Source organism: Papio anubis, chromosome 1 (assembly GCF_008728515.1).
Source record: "Papio anubis isolate 15944 chromosome 1, Panubis1.0, whole genome shotgun sequence".
NCBI classification, from domain to species: Eukaryota; Metazoa; Chordata; class Mammalia; order Primates; family Cercopithecidae; genus Papio; species Papio anubis.
This window is the reverse complement of record NC_044976.1, coordinates 53,099,838-53,118,680: the sequence shown is the minus strand read 5'-3', so window position 1 is coordinate 53,118,680 and position 18,843 is coordinate 53,099,838. Positions and strand designations below refer to the sequence as shown.

At 47.0% G+C, this 18,843-nt stretch overlaps 1 protein-coding gene across 13 annotated transcripts in view; it reads right to left on the bottom strand.

Moving 5' to 3' along the window:
* Nucleotides 1-10,111, bottom strand: part of MROH7 (maestro heat like repeat family member 7) — a 73,126-nt gene extending 63,015 nt beyond the window's left edge. For 3 of the 13 annotated variants that reach the window (XR_004185401.1, XM_031669154.1, XM_031669155.1), the window contains exon 1: nucleotides 8,904-10,105. The gene's annotated coding sequence lies outside the window, so the exon portion shown is untranslated. Of the gene's footprint in view, nucleotides 1-6,901; nucleotides 7,037-8,903 lie in introns of all 13 variants that reach the window. The other 10 variants (XM_031669133.1, XM_031669158.1, XM_031669139.1 and 7 more) reach the window with 8 other exon arrangements.
* Nucleotides 10,112-18,843: the final 8,732 nt, after the last annotated feature.

Below are 18,843 nucleotides of genomic sequence, written 5' to 3'. Positions count from 1 at the left end.
GCTTTGGAAAGACCATAGATTTGTATTCATGTAGTCCTGAGTTTAAAGCCCAGCTCAACCTCTGCTAGTCTGGGTGAACTTGGGCAAGAGACTTTTCCCCTCTGGTCCTTGTCCTCCCCATCTGGAAAGCCTTCCATGATTGTAGTTACAGTGCCTGGCATGGAGTACATGGCCCACCAAAGCCCTTACCTAAATGGTAGCTACTTGTTTTAGTCCTCTGTGCCAGGCACTGTGGGCAGAGAGGAATAAGGCACTCAGCACCCTGTGGAAGATGCCTTCATTCCAACCAAGCAGTTCCTGCACAGCTTTGCATCTGCCTTGGAAGCAAGAAATGCTCACTTACCATCAACATCAGAGGCAATTTTACCCTGAATGTAAACTCTGATTGTTCCTTGATTTCACAGTCCCTTTCCAAAGCCCTGTACTTAATTTCATGTCCATAATTTTGTCTCTTTTTACTTGAGGAGCGTGAATCTTCCCTTAATGATCTCTCCCGCCCATGTGCAAACGTGCCACATGCACACACACGGACCATAGTTACCAAAGGGAGGCATTTTTAATCTGGAAAATATGGCTGTTGCAGCCTACGAGGCAGTGAGTAAGATCTTCAAAGACCTAACTTGTTTGGGCTGAGGAAGAAAGACTTCATCTCTACCCCAGCAATCCAGCAGATGCACAATACCAGGTCACTGGGCAGAAGGCCACAGATCTCAACCCCAGCTGCCCTGCCCTCAATCCTCCTCCTCCCTCCTGCAATAGACAGGCAAGGCTTCAGAGCTGCCTTGTAGTGACTGGGGTAGCCCATGGCTTGCCCTCTACCAAACGGACACTGTGTGTTAGGAGGAGCCATGGCTGTTGAGGGGCTTGGGTGGGATCTACAGGAGCTAAAGGAGCTCACTACTTCCTGCTGACAGCCACAAACTGCCTATTGGCCTTTGCCCTACAATCCTGGGGCCCCAAATGGAAAGGGCAGAGCACAGCCATAAAACAGCTAGTGTTGTCTAAGACAGAGAGAATCATTGACCAATTGCCATCCTCCCTTCTCCACCTCAATTAACCCTTCCAGGCCCTGGACAAGGGTTGCTAGAGCCTTCAGGGGTGGAACTATCAATAGATTGTCCAGTTCATCATTGAGAACACACTGTTATCAAATGTAAGGGCCTGGAATGTATTAGGCACTTGTACAAGTACCTATACACACACACACGTGTGCACACACAGAACACCTGAGATTGGGACACCTCAGACCCAGAGCATCCAAAACAGACTCTCCATTTTTCCCCCAAATAGGACTCTTCTATTCTCCTCCATTGCAAGGAGCTGGCACCATCCATCATCCAAGCCAGAAACAACATCCTCTTTGAGTGCTCTCTTTCTCACTTGCCGCACCCAATTTTGGCCAAGTTCTGCTCATTCTGGCTCCAGAACAGCTCTGAAATCTCTCCCCATTTCTTCATCACCACTACCAGACCCTAGTCCAGTTCCCATTGTTTTGGGGCTGGATCTTGGAATTGCTTACTCAACAGGGGTCCCTGCATCTAGGCCAGCTTCCAACAAACCATTTTCCAAAGTAAGCCATAGAAATCTTCCTTTAAAACTGAATGCAGACCAGGCGCGGTGGCTCACACCTGTAATCCCAGCACTCTGGGAGGCCCAGCTGGGTGGATCACCTGAGGTCAGGAGTTCGAGACCAGCCTGGCCAACATAATGAGCCCCTATCTCAAAAACAATAATGAAACCCTGTCTTTACTAAAATACAAAAAATTAGCCAGGCATGGCAGCACACATCTGTAATCCCAGCTACTTGGGAGGCTAAGGGAGTTGCTTGAAGCTGGGAGGCGGAGGTTGCAGTGAGCCGAGATTGCACCATTGCACTCCAGTCTGGGCAACAGGAGCGAAACTCTATCTCAATAAATAAATAAATAAATAAATAAATAAATAAATAAATAAAATTGCATGCAACGGTGTGGTGCTGACATAAGGATAAATATATAGACTAATGGGATAGAATTGCAAGTCCAGAAATAAATCCATGCATATATGGTCAAATGATTTTTGACAAGGGTGATAACTCCTCCATTAATAGGGAAAGAATAGTCTCTTCAGTAGGCGGCTCACGTCTATAATCTCAGCACTTTGGGAGGCTGAAGTGGGAGGATCACTTGAGCCCAGGAGTTCAAGACCAGCCTGGGCAACATAATGAGCCCCTATCTCAAAAACAATAATAATAAAATAATTAAATAAATTATATATTTAAAAAGAATAGTCTTTTCAACAAATGGCAGTGGAACAGCTGGATATTGACATGCAAAAGAATAAAGCTGAACTCCTAACCCACATTCTCTTTTTTTTTTTTTTGAGATGGAGTCTCACCCTGTCACCCAGGCTGGAGCACAATGGCGCAATCTCGGCTCCCCGCAACCTCCGCCTCCCAGGTTCAAGCGATTCTCCTGCCTCAGCCTCTCAAGTGAATGGGCCTACAGGGGCCTACCACCAAACCTTCCTTCCAGCTAATTTTTTTTTAAGACAGGCTCAAGCCTGTAATCCCAGCACTTTGGGAGGCCGAGACGGCGGATCACGAAGTTCACAGGAGATCGACCATCTTGCCAACACCGGGCGGAAACCAGCCTCACCAAAATACAAAAATTAGTCAAGCAGGTGGCGGGTGCCTGTACTCCCAGCTACTCGGGAGGCTGAGGCAGGAGAACATGAACCTGGGAGGCTGAGCTTGCAGTGAGCTGAGATCCGCCACTGCACCCAGCCTGGGCACAGAGCCAGACCCTGGCCTCCCAAAAAAAAAAAAAAAAAAAAAAAAAAAAAAGACAGAGTTTTGGCCCTGCTGCCCAGGCCAGTGCAACGGCACCCTGCCTGCCCTCGCAACCCTCCCTGGTCTGCCGGGCGATTCTCCCTGTCTCCCAGCCCATGGCTGCTGGGATTACAGGCATGCCACCAGGTCCGGTAATTTTTTTGTATTTTTAGAAGCCGACGGCTCTCATCATATTGGTCAGGGTTGTTCCCTAACTCCCTCATCCTCAGACCAATCACCTCGCCCGCTAAGATGCTGCTGGGATTACAGGCATGAACCACCATGCCTGGCCTTTATTTTTAAGTAGAGACGGGGTTTCACCATGTTGACCAAGCTGATCTCAAACTCCTGACCTCAAGTGATCCTCCTGCCTCAGCCTCCACAAAGTGCTGGGATTACAGGCAAGAGCCACTGTGCCTAGCCTCCTATCCCACATTCTATACAAAAATTAACTCAAAATGCATTAAAGACCTACATAGAAGAGCTAAAACTATAAAACTCTTGGAAGAAAATATAGGAGTAAACCTCATGATCTTGGATTTGGCAATGGTTTCTTAGACATGACACCAAAAGCACAAGCAACAAAAGAAAAATATAGATAAATTGGACATCAGCAATATTTAAAACTTTTTTGCTTCAAAAGACACTGCCAGCCAGGCGCGAGGGCTTATGAGAGCCAAAGGTGGAAACAAGCCAAATAGCCACATACTGATTAATGGATAAACAATATATGGTATGTCCATACAGTGGATTATTCAGCCACTAAAAAGAACGAAGTACTCATGCATGCTAAACATGGATAAACTTCGAAAACATTATGCTAGGTGAAAGTAGCTGATCACAAAAGACCACATATTATAGACTCCATTTATCTAAAATATCCAGAATAGTCAAATCTACAGAGACAGTAGATTAAAGCAGGACAGAGAGAGGTTGCCAGGGGAAGGGGAAAGCAGGGAATGGGAAGCGACTATTTAATGGGTATAGGGTTTCCTTCTGGACCAGAACAATGTCCGATAGTAATGATGGTTGCGCAACCTTATGAACACACTAATTGCCACTAATGGTCAACTTTATGGTAGGTGCATTATACCACAATGTTTTTTAATGCATGTAATAGACAAGGCTGTCAATTCACTTTTCTCTGTTCTTCCCTTCTAAAAATAACTAAATACTCTGGAAACAGTTCAACAGACAGCCATAAAAGGACTCTGACGGCTGGAAAGAAGGCAGTGACTGACTAGGCATCTCAGGACTTGAAGGCTGACACTATGGTGAGTTCCCTGGAGTTTTCGTTTTATCACTCACATAACCTGAAGAAGCCTGCCACACAGATCTACCGACAGCATAAACACATACTCAAAAGTAGAAGAAAAACCTGCTCTCTCCAGCCAAAAGACCAGGAAAGAAGAAGCCCAACAGAGAGGGTCTCCCAGTAGGGAGCCTCAATCCCTTCTCCATACCTGGAGCAGTGACAGACCAATCCAACCCACAGTGACGATGTCAGCAGAACCCTGGATCTCTGGGCCCTCCACCCAGCATCAGACATTTTACCAGACCCTACATCTTCTGGCCTCCCCCACCTGCTCTGGCCTCCCCCACCTGCTCTGGCCTCCCCCACCTGCTCCAGTGATAACAAGTGGCCCAGGGAAGTGCCTTCTACCTCTGCAGACAGCACCAGCAGGAATAAACAGGAGCCCCAGCACTACCAGAAAAATGAAGCAAACGAGGACTCATAAATATCACTGGAGACCAGGCCTGTGCCAGGACTGTCAGAGTACGGAACAGTGCCAAGAACTTCTCTACTTTAAAATAACTTTTGGCTGCATGCGGTGACTCATGCCTGTATCCCAGCACTTTGGGAAGCGGAGGCAGGTGGATCATTTGAGCTCGGGAGGTCAAGACCAGCCTGGGCAACACAGCAAAACCCCATCCCTACAGAAAATACAAAAATTATCCAGGTGCGATGGTGTGCGCCTGTAGTCCCAGCTTACTTGGGAGGCTGAGGCAGGAGAATTGCTTGAGCCCGGGAGGCAAAACTGCAGTGAGCCAAGATTTTATTGTTGCACTCCAGCCTGGGCAACAGAGAGAGAACTTGTCTCAAAAAAAAGGAAAGAGAAGAGAAGAGAGAAGAGAAGAGAAGAGAAGAGAAGAGAAGAGAAGAGAAGAGAAGAGAAGAGAAGAGAAGAGAAGAGAAGAGAAGAAAAGAAGAATCATTGGAGCTACAGTCCACAAAAGTAGGCCAGAACCTACAAGCTAAATCTTAACATGGTGACTCACACCTGTAATCCCAGCACTTTGGGAAGCCAAGGTAGGCAGACCACTTGAGGTCAGGAGTTCAAGACAAGCCTGGCCAACATGGTGAAACCCTGTCTCTACTAAAACTACAAAAAATTAGCTGGACGTGGTGGTGCATACCTGTAATCCTGGCTACTCAGGAGGCTGAGGCAGGAGAATCGCTTGAACCTGGGATGTGGAGGTTGCAGTGAGCCAAGATTGCACTACTACCATTGCACTCCAGTTTGGGTGACAGAGCAAGACTTTGTCTCAGAAAAAAGAAAAAAAAATATTATTGTAATACCTGGGATGTCAAAGATGCAGTGAAAATCACTCATCATACCAAAAACTAGGAAAATCTCATCTTAAGACAACCAACCAACATTAACACTGAGATGAATCAGATGTTGGAATTTTTGACAAGGATTTCAAAGCAGTCATCATAAAAATGCTTTGGCTGGGCATGGTGGCTCACGCCTATAATCTTAGCACTTTGGGAGCCTGAAGCAGGCAGATCTTTTGAAGCCAGGAGTTCAAGACCAGCTTGGCCAACAGGGTGAAACCCCGTCTCTACTAAAAATTTAAAAATTAGCCAGGTATGGTGACAGGTGCCTGTAGTCCCCACTACTAGGGAGGCTGAGGTATGAGAATTGCTTGAATCTGGGAGGCAAAGGTTGCATTGAGCTGAGATTGCACCACCATACTCCAGCCACCAGCCTGGGTTACAGAGTGTGACTCCATCTCAGAAAAAAAAAAAAGTTATTTGGCTGGACATAGTGGCTGATGCCTGTAATCCCAGCACTTTGGGAGGCCAAGGATCACTTGAACCCAGGAGTTCTAGACCAGCCTGGGCAACATAGTGGGACCTCATCTCCTTTTTTTTTTTTTCACATTAAAAGATAAAAGAAGAAAGAAAAATAGGCCAGGCACAGTGGCTCATGCATGTAATCCCAGCACTTTGGGAGGCTGAGTCAGGCAGATCACCTGAGGTTAGGAGCTTGAGACCAGCCTGGCCAGCATGGTGAAACCCTGTCTCTACTAAAAATATAAAAATTATCCAGGCATGGTGGGGGCATCTGTAATCCTAGCTATTCAGGAGGCTGAGGCTGGAGAATTGCTTGAACCCAGGAGGCAGAGGGTGCAGTGAGCCAAAATCATGCCACTGCACTCCAGACTTGGTGACAGAGCAAAACAAGAAAGAAAGAAAGAAAGAAAGAAAGAAAGAAGAAAGAAAGAAAGAAAGAAAGAAAGAAAGAAAGAAAGAAAGAAAGAAAGAAAGAAAGAAAGAAAGAGAGAGAGAGAAAGAAAGAAAGAGAAAGAAAGAAAGAAAAAAGAAGGGAAGGGAAAGAAGAGAAAGGAAAGAAAGGAAAGAAAGAGAAAGAAAGAGAAGGAGAGAAGGAAAGAGAGAGAGAGAGAAAGAGAGATGGAGAGAGAGGGAGGGAGGGAAGGAAGGAAGGAAGGAAGGAGAGAGGGAAGGAAGGAAGGAAGATCTAAACAACAAAGAGAAAATAGACCTCCCCCCCTCAAAAAAACAAAACAAAACAAAACACAGAACCTCAGGAACAATAAGAAAATACTGTTTATATCATCAGAGTTCCAGAAGGAGAAAAGAAAGAGTGCTGAAAAAGCATTACAAGCAAGTCATGGCTGAAAATTCCCCAAATTTAGTGAAAAACATAAATATACAGACTCAGAAAACTGCTGAAACTTCAAATGGGATAAATCTAAAGGAATCCATGCCAAAACACATCATGATTAAACTTCTGAAGAATAAAGATTTTAAAAATATACACATTAAAAGCAACCTGAGAGCCTTACCTATAGGGGGACCAATTTGAATGACAGCAGATTTCTCATCTGAAACTATGGAGGCCAAAAGGAAATGGCACACATTTTTCAAGAGTTGAAAGAAAAGAACTCTCAACCACACATTCTATTTTAGGCAAAATTATCCTTGAGTAATGAAAGGGAAATAAAGACATTCTCAGATGAAATAAAAATGCATGTAAGTCTAACTCTGACATTCCCCTCTTGTAACCCCTCTGTGACTTCTTGTAGGTTCCCAAATGGTGGGGTGCGGGTGTAGCTTATATTTTTAAAAAAGATAGATTCCCAAGCCTCACTCTCAGAGATTCTGCTTTGTAGTTCTGAAGGGATCCAGGAATCACCCTTTCATCAAGCTTTCCCCTACCCCGCCTCTCCTAAGTGACTTTTGCATGACTGGTGGACAGGCCAGGAGTGAAGGCACCCTAATCTGAAGTCTGATATCTGTGTTTCTTCTGTCAGAGTCCTCAGCCCACAAGCCTAGCCCCTCCATCTCTCCAACTACATTCATTCCCTTCCCTGGCCTTGCACCACGTGTTTGAACCACTCTCAACTTCTCCCAGGATCCTCAATGTTTTGGCCTCCCTCTTGCCTTGGGACCTTTGCAAATACTCTTTCCTCTTCCTATAAACTTCCCCAAGACTACTCACCTAAACTTCAATTGCTCCCTCTAGCTAACATCTAGTCTAGACACCAGCTTAGATTAGATGTCCCTTCCTCCAGGAAGTCTTCCTGGAATCCCCAAATGTGGGTGAGGCACCCTCCTCATGTGATCATTCTGTATCAGAGGATCAGTCTGTTTACTTATATGCGTCTACTCTGAAAATGAGTTTGGTGAGTGTCTGGCTACCTTGTTACCCCTATTTTCCCAGCACAAAGCACATGGCACACAGGGAAGGTTCAGAAGACATTCAGGGAGTGAGGGAAGGATGAATGAATGAATGAATGAATGAATGAATGAATGAATGACAACTCTTCAAGAGAGATATCATTATCTCATTTGCTGGCATGTTAATTCAGACTGTGCAGGGATCTAAAATCATTTCTGGCCAGGCACAATGGCTCACACCTGTAATCCCAGCATTTTGGGAAGCTGAGGCAAGAGGATTGCTTAAGCTCAGGAGTTCAAGGCCAGCCTGAACAACGTGGCAAAATCCTGTCACTACAAAAAATACAAAAATTAGCCAGGCATGGTGTGTGCACCTGTAGTCCCAGCTACTCGGGAGGCTGAGGTGGGAGGGTCACTTGAGCCAGGGAGGTTGAGGCTACAGTGAGCTGTGTTCATGTCACTGCACTACAGTCTGGGTGACAGAGAGAGACTCTGTCTCAAAAAATAAAATAAATTGATTTCTACTAAGTCCCAAGCAAGTGGTAGAGGCTGGATTCAAATCCAGGTTCCTTCAACCCACAGTTTTCCCTATAATACCACAGAGATTCCCAAGACATGAATCACTCAGTGGAATCGTGTCTTCCTGTTTCTTATTCCCCATTCCCTCTGCCACTTTTAGGTCCCTATCCTAAAGGACAAATTCAGTGAAAACAAGGCAACTTTCCTGATACCCAGCTATAATGCCAAAATCCCAAGCTTTGGAGTCAGGCAGACCTGAATTCAAAACCTTCTGTCTCACCAGCTGTGTGAACCTGGACAGATGCCCTCACCACTCTAAGCCTCTATCTTAATATTCCAGGTGGGATAGCCCACATAAAGTGATGATCGCAGGGCCTGGCCCACAGAAAGCCCTCAATAAATGTTCATCCCCACCATCCCTTCCTCCCTCTGGGTGAGGGCAGGCTGGTGAGGCTTGGAAAAAAGACAAAGTTTGGTTTCCAGGCTCCAAGCCTCTTCTTTCTCCAGATCTATGGCATTCCCTCCCTGCATCTTTTCACTCCCTCCCCTTCCCCTCCCCTCAACTCCCAGCCACTACACTGTCAGGACCTGAGAGCCTAAACTTGCTCTGTGAGCCTTGAGCTGCTCATGTAGAGTTCAATGTGTTACCTCCACCTGGAGCATCCACATGGTAACAGAAAATTCAGCTCTAAGCCAAAGGTATGAAGTTCTAACTGTGGAAATACAACCAGAGCAGGAGGCTTTTACCCAGAGGTGGGGGAAGGTGGTAAGTCCCTTGTGGAGGCTGTGGAGGCTGCCGCCACCCCCAGGGCTTTCCTAGAGCTGCCCCTCAGCTTACCTAGGCTTCCCCAGCCCAGGCCAGTGTTCTGGGCTTTATGAGGTCACCATGACCCAGAAGTCCCTCAGCCAATGAGACCCCTGCTGCCACCTATACAGTGGGAGAAGGATGCGGTCCTTTCAAAGAACAACCTGCCCTGAGACCCTCTTCAGCCTCCCAGAAAGGACTTCACTGCTAATAAACACTGAGTTTCTCATCCAGAATTCAAGTCTTCCCATAAAAGCCCTCGCCATATGACCTTGGACCTCTGTCTATTTCAGGGTGACAAGGGCTTTGAAATCAGGTGGCCTGTGACGAGGCAACTGAGACCCATAGTGAGAAAATATTGGCCCAAGGTCAGGAGCTGGGATGCCTGCCTGTCCTTGTGCACCCAAATCCTTGATCTTTCTCCTACCCCACCCTGGCTCCTGTTCCAGGTGCCGATAAGAGTGTGTGGAGCAGGGCAGGAATGAGGGCAGGGCGGGCCGGGGCATAGCAGTGTCACCTAGATCTTTTGATAAGAAAAGCAGGACTCTACGGCTATCTTTCTAAAGACAATCTTTTTAATGATAAGCAATAGCTCAGCTAATTAAGATGATTGGAGACTAGATATTAATAGAAACTTCACTGGGCACCATTTACAAAATGATAACGGAGTCTTCCTGTCTTCCTGTTCCCCCAGGTCAGGATGTCCTTAGATACACTGCATAACCTGTTCTCAGGCAAGCTACCTAGAAGTCAGCTTCATCAGACTCACTCCCCACACTTGATCGCGACTTCTCATTAGCGAGCAGCTGATGGGCTCTCCTGAATTCCCTCCAGTCCACCTCGGATTTCACCTTTTCTGCTCTTCTCCTCTGCCGTCCACATCTGAACAGGAGGATCCCTGTACCCCTAGTTTCCTTCCGCTGCTTCAGGGGCCTTGTGTCACCGAGGATTCCTCCTTCACTTGCTCCTTCCCCAGCAAAAATCCTTCCTTTGGCTGGGTGCAGTGGCTCATGCCTATAATTTCAGCAATTTGGGAGGCTGCGGTAGGAGGATCACCTGAGCCCAGGAGTTCAAGACCAGCCTGGGCAACACAGTGAGACTTCATCTCTAGTAAAAATAAAAATTTTTTAAAAATCAACCAGGTATGGTGGCATGCGCCTGTAGTCCCAGCTACTTAGCAGGCTGAAGTGAGGGAAATCACCAGCTCCTGAGAGATCGAGGCTACTGTGAGTCGTGATGGTGCCACTGCACTACAGCCTGGGCAACAGAGCAAAACCCTGTTTAAAAAAAAAAAAAAATTCTTCCCTTAAACTTGCTTCTTCCTCCAGCGTCCCCTCCCTCACTCTTTAGCTCCAGTGACAAGCCTCTCCCAAGGATCGTTTTTGACTCCTCCCTCTTCTTCCCTGGCCTCCTGCATGTAAATTCCCAAGTCCTTCCAATATTTTTTTTTTTTTTTTGAGACGGAGTCTCGCTCTGTTGCCCAGGCTGGAGTACAATGGCACGATCTTGGCTCACTGCAAGCTCCGCCTCCCAGGTTCATGCCATTCTCCTGCCTCAGTCTCCCGAGTAGCTGGGACTACAGGAGCCCACCACCATGCCCGGCTAATTTTTTTGTATTTTTTTAGTAGAGACAGGGTTTCACTGTGTTAGCTAGGATGGTCTTGGTCTCCTGACTTCTTGATCCACCCGCCTCGGCCTCCCAAAGTGCTGGGATCACAGGCCTGAGCGGCTGCGCCCAGCCAGTCCTTCCAATTTTACCTCCAAATCCACTCTTGGCCTCCAACCTCACACCCTCCATCCTAGCTCAGGTGTTCGTCACTGAAAGCCCAGATTCTGGCCAGTCCTGTAAATAATGTCCCATGGGGCTGGTGTTCCCCTCTCCGAGCCACCCACATTAGGCAGAGGGGCCGCTTCCCTGACAACTCATTTCCCCTCTTAACACCTTCAGTGTCCTCCACTGCTGCCAGGGTCACGTCCAGCTCCTTAGTCTGGCATTGAGGCCCCTTCACAGTCTGCCCTGCCTGCCTGTCCCTCTTGTCTCTGTTCCCTTTTGATTTTTAAGTTTGTACTGAAGCAAAAAATTGCATATGTCATGTCTATTTTCATGAATTTTCACCGAGTGAGCACACCCATGAAACCAGCACCCAGACCCAGAAACAGAACGTTACCAGGACCCCAGAAATCCTCCTCACATCCCCCTTCCAATCGCTATCCTCCTCCTCATCAGGGGAACCATTATCCTGACTTTTAATATGGTTTGCCTGTTTTCATACTTCATATACATGGAATTATACAGCACAAACTATTTTCTTCTGACTTCTTCGGTTCAATATTATGTTTGTGAGATTTTAAATATATTTTGCACCCAGTAGCTATTTCTTCTTTTCTTGTAACTGTCGGTTTCCCTTTAGGTTCTCCCTGATTTTGCTCTCTTTCCAGAGTCTTCAGGAGGTTTTTTGTTTGCTTGTTTGTTTGTTTTGTTCAGAGCTCATAATTTTTACCAGTATGAAAATTGATCTGTTAGGAGCTACTCTGCCATTATTACAAGCAGAACATCTCCTTTTTCGTTTTGTTTTTCTCTTTTCTCACTTTGTTTTGGATTATTGAATTTGCCTTTCTTCTCATACTCCTTTCTTTCCTTTTCCATTTGTTTGGAAGTTACATATTACATGTCTATTCTTTTTTATTTCTCTTTTGAGACAGGGTCTCACTCTGTCGCCCAGGTTGGAGTGCAGCCTCAACTCCACCTCCTCCCACCTCAGCCTCCCAAGTAGCTGGGATTATAGGTGCACACCATCATGTCTGGCTAATTTTTTAAAATTTTTTTGTAGAGACAAGGTTTCACCATGTTGCCCAGGCTGGTCTCAAACTCTTGAGCCCAAGCAATCCTCCCGCCTCAGCCTCCGAAAGTGCTAAAATTACAAGCATGCACCACTGCATCTGGCCTGTATACATCTATTCTTAACATCCAAATTTTAGTTAGCAAAGTCCAAAATTAATTAATACTGCTACCCTCCTTCAAGAAACAAATTAAAAAATGGGCTGAGCACAGCGGTTCACACCTGTAATCCCAGCACTTTGGGAGATCCAAGGCAGGAGGATCACTTACCTCCAAAAACAAAAGAAAAACACAGGGACTGGCCAGGCACGGTGGCTCACGCCTGTAATCCCAGCACTTTAGCAGACCAAGGTGGGCAGATCACTCGAAGTCAGGAGTTTGAGACCAGCCTGGCCAACATGGTGAAACCCTATCTCTACTAAAAATATAAAAAGTAGCTGGGCCTGGTGGCACACACCTGTAATCCCAGCTACTTAGGAGGCTGAGACACAAGAATCGCTTGAACCCGGGAGGCCGAGGTTGCAGTGAGCCGAGATTGCATCACTGCAGCCCACTCCAGCCTGGGCAACAGAGCGAGGCTATCTCAAAAAAAAGAGTTTCTTAGTAGTAAAATCCTTTAGTTTTGTTTGCCAAAAAATTATAATTATCATTCTCGAAACATTTTTACTGTATGTAGGAGCCTAGAGTGGTATCTTATTTTAGTACATCAAAGCTAATGTTCCACTGCCTTCTGGCTTCTGTGGATTCTGTCGAGAAGTTAGTCTGCCACCTTTTTGGTGATCAATCTATTCGTGCCCAGCCCGACTCTATTTTTTCTGGCCGCTTCTAAGATCTTTTACTTTGGGCAAGATGCAGCAGCTCATGCCTGTAATCCTAGCGCTTTAGGATGCCATGGTGGGAGGATAGCTTGAAGCCAGGAGTTCAAGACCAGCCTGGGCAGCATGGAGAGACCCCAATTCTGTTTCAATTTTTTTAAATTTTAATAAAAAATAAATAACATCTTTTACTTTGGTGTTCTACAATCATATTATGCCACATATAGGTATGGATTTTTTTTTTTTTTTTCTATTTGGAATATTTGGTATTGATCAGAAATTTTGAAAAATTTTCTAGAAATTTCTTTTTTCCCATTCTTTCTCTGCCCTGTGTAACTCTGATGAGTTACACACTAAGCCTTCCATCTTTCTTTCTTTTTTTTTTTTTTTTAAGGTAAGAGTCTCACTCTCTCGCCCAGGCTGGAATGCAGTGGCACGATCTCTGCTCACTGCAACCTCTGCCTCCTGGGTTCAACCAATTCTCCTGCCTCAGCCTCCCAAGCGGCTGTGATTACAGGCACCTACCACCATACCTAGCTAAATTTTGTATTTTTAGTAGAGAGAGATGGAGTTTCGCCATGTTGGCCAGACTGGTCTCAAACTCCTGACCTCAGGTGATCTGTCCTCCTTGGCCTCCCAAAGTGCTGGGATTATAGGCATGAGCCACCACACCTGGCCTAAAGCTGTTTGTTTGTTTGTTTGTTTGGCCTAAAGCTGTTTGTTTGTTTGTTTGTTTGTTTGTTTTGAGACAGAGTCTCACTCTATTGCCCAGGCTGGAGTGCAGTGGCATGATCTCAGCTCACTGCAGCCTCCACCTCCCATGTTCAAGCAATTCTGGTGCCTCAGCTTCCTGAGTAGCTGAAATCACAGGGTCGTGCCACCAGGCCTGGATAATTTTCATATTTTTAGTAGAGAAGGGGTTTCACCATGTTGGCCAGGCTGGTCTCAAACTCCTAAACTCAAATGATCCACCAGCCTCGGCCTCCCAAAGTTCTGGGATTATAGGTGTGAGCCACCACACCTGGCTTGTTTTTTTATTTCTTTAAACATATTAAACAGGCTGGGTGTGGTAATTCATGCCTTAATCCCAGCCCTTAATCCCTCCCCTCTGGGGAGGCCTAGGCACGAGGATAGATTGAGTCCATGAGTTCAAGACCAGCCTGGCAACATAGTGACACCCTATCTCCACACACACAAAAATTAGCCAGGCATGGTGGTGCACAGCTGTAGTCCTAGCTACTTGGGAGGCTGTGGCGGGAGAATCGCTTGAGCCCAGGAGTTCAAGGCTGCAATGAGCCATGATCACATCATTGCACTCCAGCCTGGATGACAGAGCAAGACACTGTCTCAAAAAAATCAAAAAACAGGCTGGGCACGGGGGTTCATGCCTGTAATCCCAGTCCTTTGGGAGACTGAGGCGGGTGGATCACGAGGTCAGGAGATTGAGGCCACCCTGGCTAACACGATGAAACTCCATCTCTACTAAAAATACAAAAAATTAGGTGGACGTGGTGGCATGTGTCTGTAGTCCCAGTTACTCAGGAGGCTGAGGCAGGAGAATTGCTTGAACCTGGGAGGCAGAGGTTGCAATGAGCCGAGATCGCGCCACTGCACTCCAGACTGGGCAACAGAGAGAGACTCCATCTCAAAAACAAAAAACAAAAAAACCATGTTATTTTGCTTTTGATAATTTTGTATTCTGAACAAAATTGTGGGTCTGATTCTGCTGTTTACATTGTCTCTTGGTTTTCACCCATGGTGCCTTATTTTCTTATGACTTTTGGGATTGTTGACTGGGAACCGCTTATTTTCCGTGAAACTTTGTCTCAGAATTCCTTAAGGCCACCGGGCGCAGTGGCTCACGCCTGTAATCCCAGCACTTTGGGAGGCCGAGACGGGTGGATCACGAGGTCAGGAGATCGAGACCATCCTGGCTAACACGGTGAAACCCCATCTCTACTAAAAAATACAAAAAAAACTAGCCAGGCGAGGTGGCGGGCGCCTGTAGTCCCAGCTACTTAGGAGGCTGAGGCAGGAGAATGGCGTAAACCTGGGAGGCGGAGCTTGCAGTGAGCTGAGATCCGGCCACTGCACTCCAGCCTGGGTGACAGAGCAAGACTCCGTCTCAAAAAAAAAAAAAAAAAAAAAAGAATTCCTTAAGGCCTGGATTAAAGCTATGCTCTTTTTTTTTTTTTTTTTTTTTTTTTGAGACAGTCTTGCTCTGTTGCCCAGGCTGGAGTGCAGAGGTGCAATGTTGGCTCATTGCAACTTCTACCTCCTGGGTTCAAGTGATTCTCTTCCCTCAGCCTCCCAAGTAGCTGGGATCACAGGCATGAGCCACCACACCCCGGTAATTTTGTATTTTTAGTAGAGACGGGGTTTCGTCATATTGCCCAGGCTGGTCTCGCATGCCTGACCTTGAGTGATCTGCCCGCCTCGGCCTCCCCAAGTGCTGGGATTACAGGTGTGCGCCACTGCGCCCAGCCTCTATGTTCCTCTGGAGAAAACTTGTTTTTGCTTATAGTAGTTATCTTGGGACACCACCAACATGAAACTACTTTAAATAAAATTCCACCATTTAGAGTGTTGAGACCACCTAAGCAGTACAAATTAGGACCAAATAGCTGTGTGAGGGCCAGTTTGTGGTCATTAATTTTTAAAGGAATTTTTTTTTTTTCCTACAACATGATAGTGTCAAAATAGGCAAATGGGTTTCTTTCTTTCTTTTCTTTTTTTTTTTTTTTTAGAGATGGGGTTTTGCTCTGTTGCCCAGGATAGAGTACAGTGGCACCATCCTCCCACCTCCTGGGTAGCTGGGACTATAGGCATGCACCACCATGTCTCGCTAATTTATTTTTTTATTTTGTAGAGACGAGATCCCCCTGCATTGCCCAGGCTGGTCTCGAACTCCTGGGCTCAAGCAACTCCCACCTCAGCCTCCCAAAGTGCTGGGATTACAGGTGTGAACCACCAGTTCTAAAAATGACAGCTCCATATCTGAAACGTTGGAGTCTCTGAACCACCCCTGGTTTCATCTCCCCTATGACACATCATGGTGTGGAAGTGGGGAGAGTATCAGAGTAACCCACATAACACAGCCTGAGGCACACACTTCCCTCGGCCATTTGCTGTTCTGAGCAATGCAGTGTGGGAAGTCCTGTGGCTCTTCGGGGGTGCAGGGGTGGGTAGTGCTAAACAGGACAGCCTGGATGCAGAGGCAGTCAGGCCTCCAGGAGTCATTTCTCAACTCCAGCCTCCAGCCACCTCCCAAATGCAAAGCTGAGTGTGGTGTTCCTTGCTTATTCCATGGGTAAGGGCTCCCCCACCCCTCCAGGTTGAAGCCAAATTCTTCATCAGGGTGACCCAACCCTCCAGGGATCCCCAGTCTCATCTCTCTCCCACTCTGTTTCCCCCCATTTCCCACCTGGTGCTCCAGCCACACTGCTCACACTCCCAAACAGGCTCTTCTCCCTCATGCCTGGGCCCTCTCCCACACACACTGCGCCCTTTGTCTGGAAGGTCTTCCCTAGCCCCCGTCCCTGATGGTTCTCTGAGTCAGCCAAGCCTCTTCTGAAAGCCTCCTGGCCCACCCAGGAGTTTGGGGTTTCTAAACTGTGTTTTCTCCATCCTGCATGTCCCAACCTGGGCCTACTGCCACTTTCCATGTCTGACATCCTTACAGGCTATAAGCCTGCTCTGTGTTTTTGATGTGCACCAACTCTATTAATAAAATGGCTGTTTCACATCTGAAATGCTGGAGCCTCCTGACAGCCCCTGCTTTCTTCTCTCCCACAGTATGCCATGGGAGGGATCTCCAGAGCCTAGCACAGTGCCTGGCACAGAATGTGTGCTCAGTAACTTGTTTAGTGATTTATAACCCAACGAGAAGTATCACAGATAATGGAGGAGTCTTTGCAGCTTGGAGTCGGTTCCAAGGCTGTTCCTCCTGCCAAAAACCAGAGCCAGATGAAGTCTCTTTCCTCCCAGACAGTCTGCAGAGCTCTTCGGAGCCAAGAGAGGTGGCGAAGCTCCGCGCCTAAGAGCTCGGCTCCCCGGCTTCTTTCCCAGGGACGATAAGTGACACACGGCCTGTGGAGTAGGAATGACGGGGCACGGGCATCCCTTTCTGCTGCAAACTGACTCTAGCTCCCTTCTGTGAAAAAGGGGCATAAAAATGCCTTCCTTGGCTGGGTACAGTGGCTCACGCCTATAATCCCAGCACTTTGGGAGGCTGAGGCAGGTGGATCATTTGAGCTTAGGAGTTCGAGACCGGCCTAGCCAACATGGTCAAACCCCGTCTCTACTAAAAATACAAAAGTTAGCTGAGCATGGTGGTGCGTGCCTGTAATCCCAGCTACCTGGAGACTGAGGCAGGAAAATCGCTTGAACCCAGGGGGCAGAGGTCGCAGTGAGCCAAGATTGTGCCATTGCACTCCAGCCTGGCCAACAGAGCGAGACTCTGCCAAAAACAAACAAACAAACAAACAAAAAAAAACAGGAATGCCTCCCTCATAAGTGTGTCACGAACACTGAATGAGCAGCAGCTCCAAAATGAGGATGGTTTGTGCGGGGGGTGCCCTCATGAACTGTAAGAACTAAGTTCTTGATTTTTCTTTCAAAAACAGATTTGTCCAGCATTACTGTTAAATATTCTTGCCAAAATAAGTGACTGTCCCATTGTAAATGGGTGTGAATAAGAAGGGACAAGTAGATGGATAAAATCAGGCAGACAGGCCCACAGTCAGCCTGACCTGCATTTGAACTTAACACTGAGGTGACTTGGGACAAGTCTCGACCTCTCCAAGCCTTGACTTCTTTGCCTGCAACATGGGGACATGAGAGTCATTTGGCAGTGTTGTGTGACACGTGGATGAAATTAAAATGTGGGACACTTTGTAGGAAATCACAAATAATATTATTAATAAAAGCAGAAAAAATGCAAGCCAGACTAGGTGAGACTTATCAGTATGGGGCTTGGGGACAACCCCGGAGTCACATTGTATAATTCTGGTGGTTTGGTGTTCCTCTAGACTTTTTTTCTTTTCTTTTCTTTTCTTTTTTTTGAAACAGGGTCTCACTCTGTTGCTCAGGCTGGAGGTCAATGGTGCAATCTCGGCTCATTGCAACCTCCACCTCCCAGGTTCGAGCGATTCTCCTGCATCAGCCTCCCGAGTAGCTGAGATTACAGGCTCGTGCCACTATGCCCAGCTAATTTTTGTATTTTAGTAGAAACAGGGTCTCACTGTATTGGCCAAGCTAGTCTTGAACTCCTGACCTCAAGTGATTCGCCCGCCTCAGCCTCCCAAAGTGCTGGGATTATGGGTTTGAGCCACCCTGCCGGCCATTTCATTTTTCTTTTTTTTATGGCCAGCTCTTACACAGAAATTTCCTCTAGACTTTAACTATAGAGTAAAGCATATGTGGTTGTTACTCAAGATGTAGCTTCTGTCATTCTGTTAGCTTTTTGCGGCTGTCATAATATTCCAGTTAACACACCCTTCCATGCCTTATTACAGAAGGGATCTGGGTGAGGCCCAATTACCATGTAGATTCTGGAATCCGGAGTGGGTGGCCTGGGAAGGCAGCCCCCCTAAGAAAGGGGACTCACAAGACATGTTCCTGCTTGTCTATAGCCCCCTTACTGTCTCCTGAGAAGATCCCACAGCACTGACCCTGCTCCATTCCAGCCAGCAGTCCTGACACCCCACCAGGGCCTGGCTCCTGGCAGCTGCTGAGTTTGTTGAGTTGATTTGGAGAATGAACCAGAAGCCCAGAGAGACTAGATCTCCCTTTCTCCAGAGGCTCCAAGAACCGAGAATTGAGCTTGCGCTCCAGGGCCAGCTCTGCCTCGGGTGGCCCATCACAGCCTCACATTTCCCAATGTACAGTGGTGGGGAGCGGGTCTTCAGTGGGGTCCTGTCCATCTAGCAGCCCACAGCTTGGGTCTCTTTGGATCCCTGTAGGCATACCTCACATGCCCCAACCAGCCAACAGAAACTGCCTATCCCAAACCTCTCCCTCACTGTCCCCCTTCACCACATCACCTGCCAACCATCATCCCCAGACTCACCACTCACAATGCCCACCGTTCCCCACATCCTGTGGAATAGCACCCCCTGAGCACCAGGT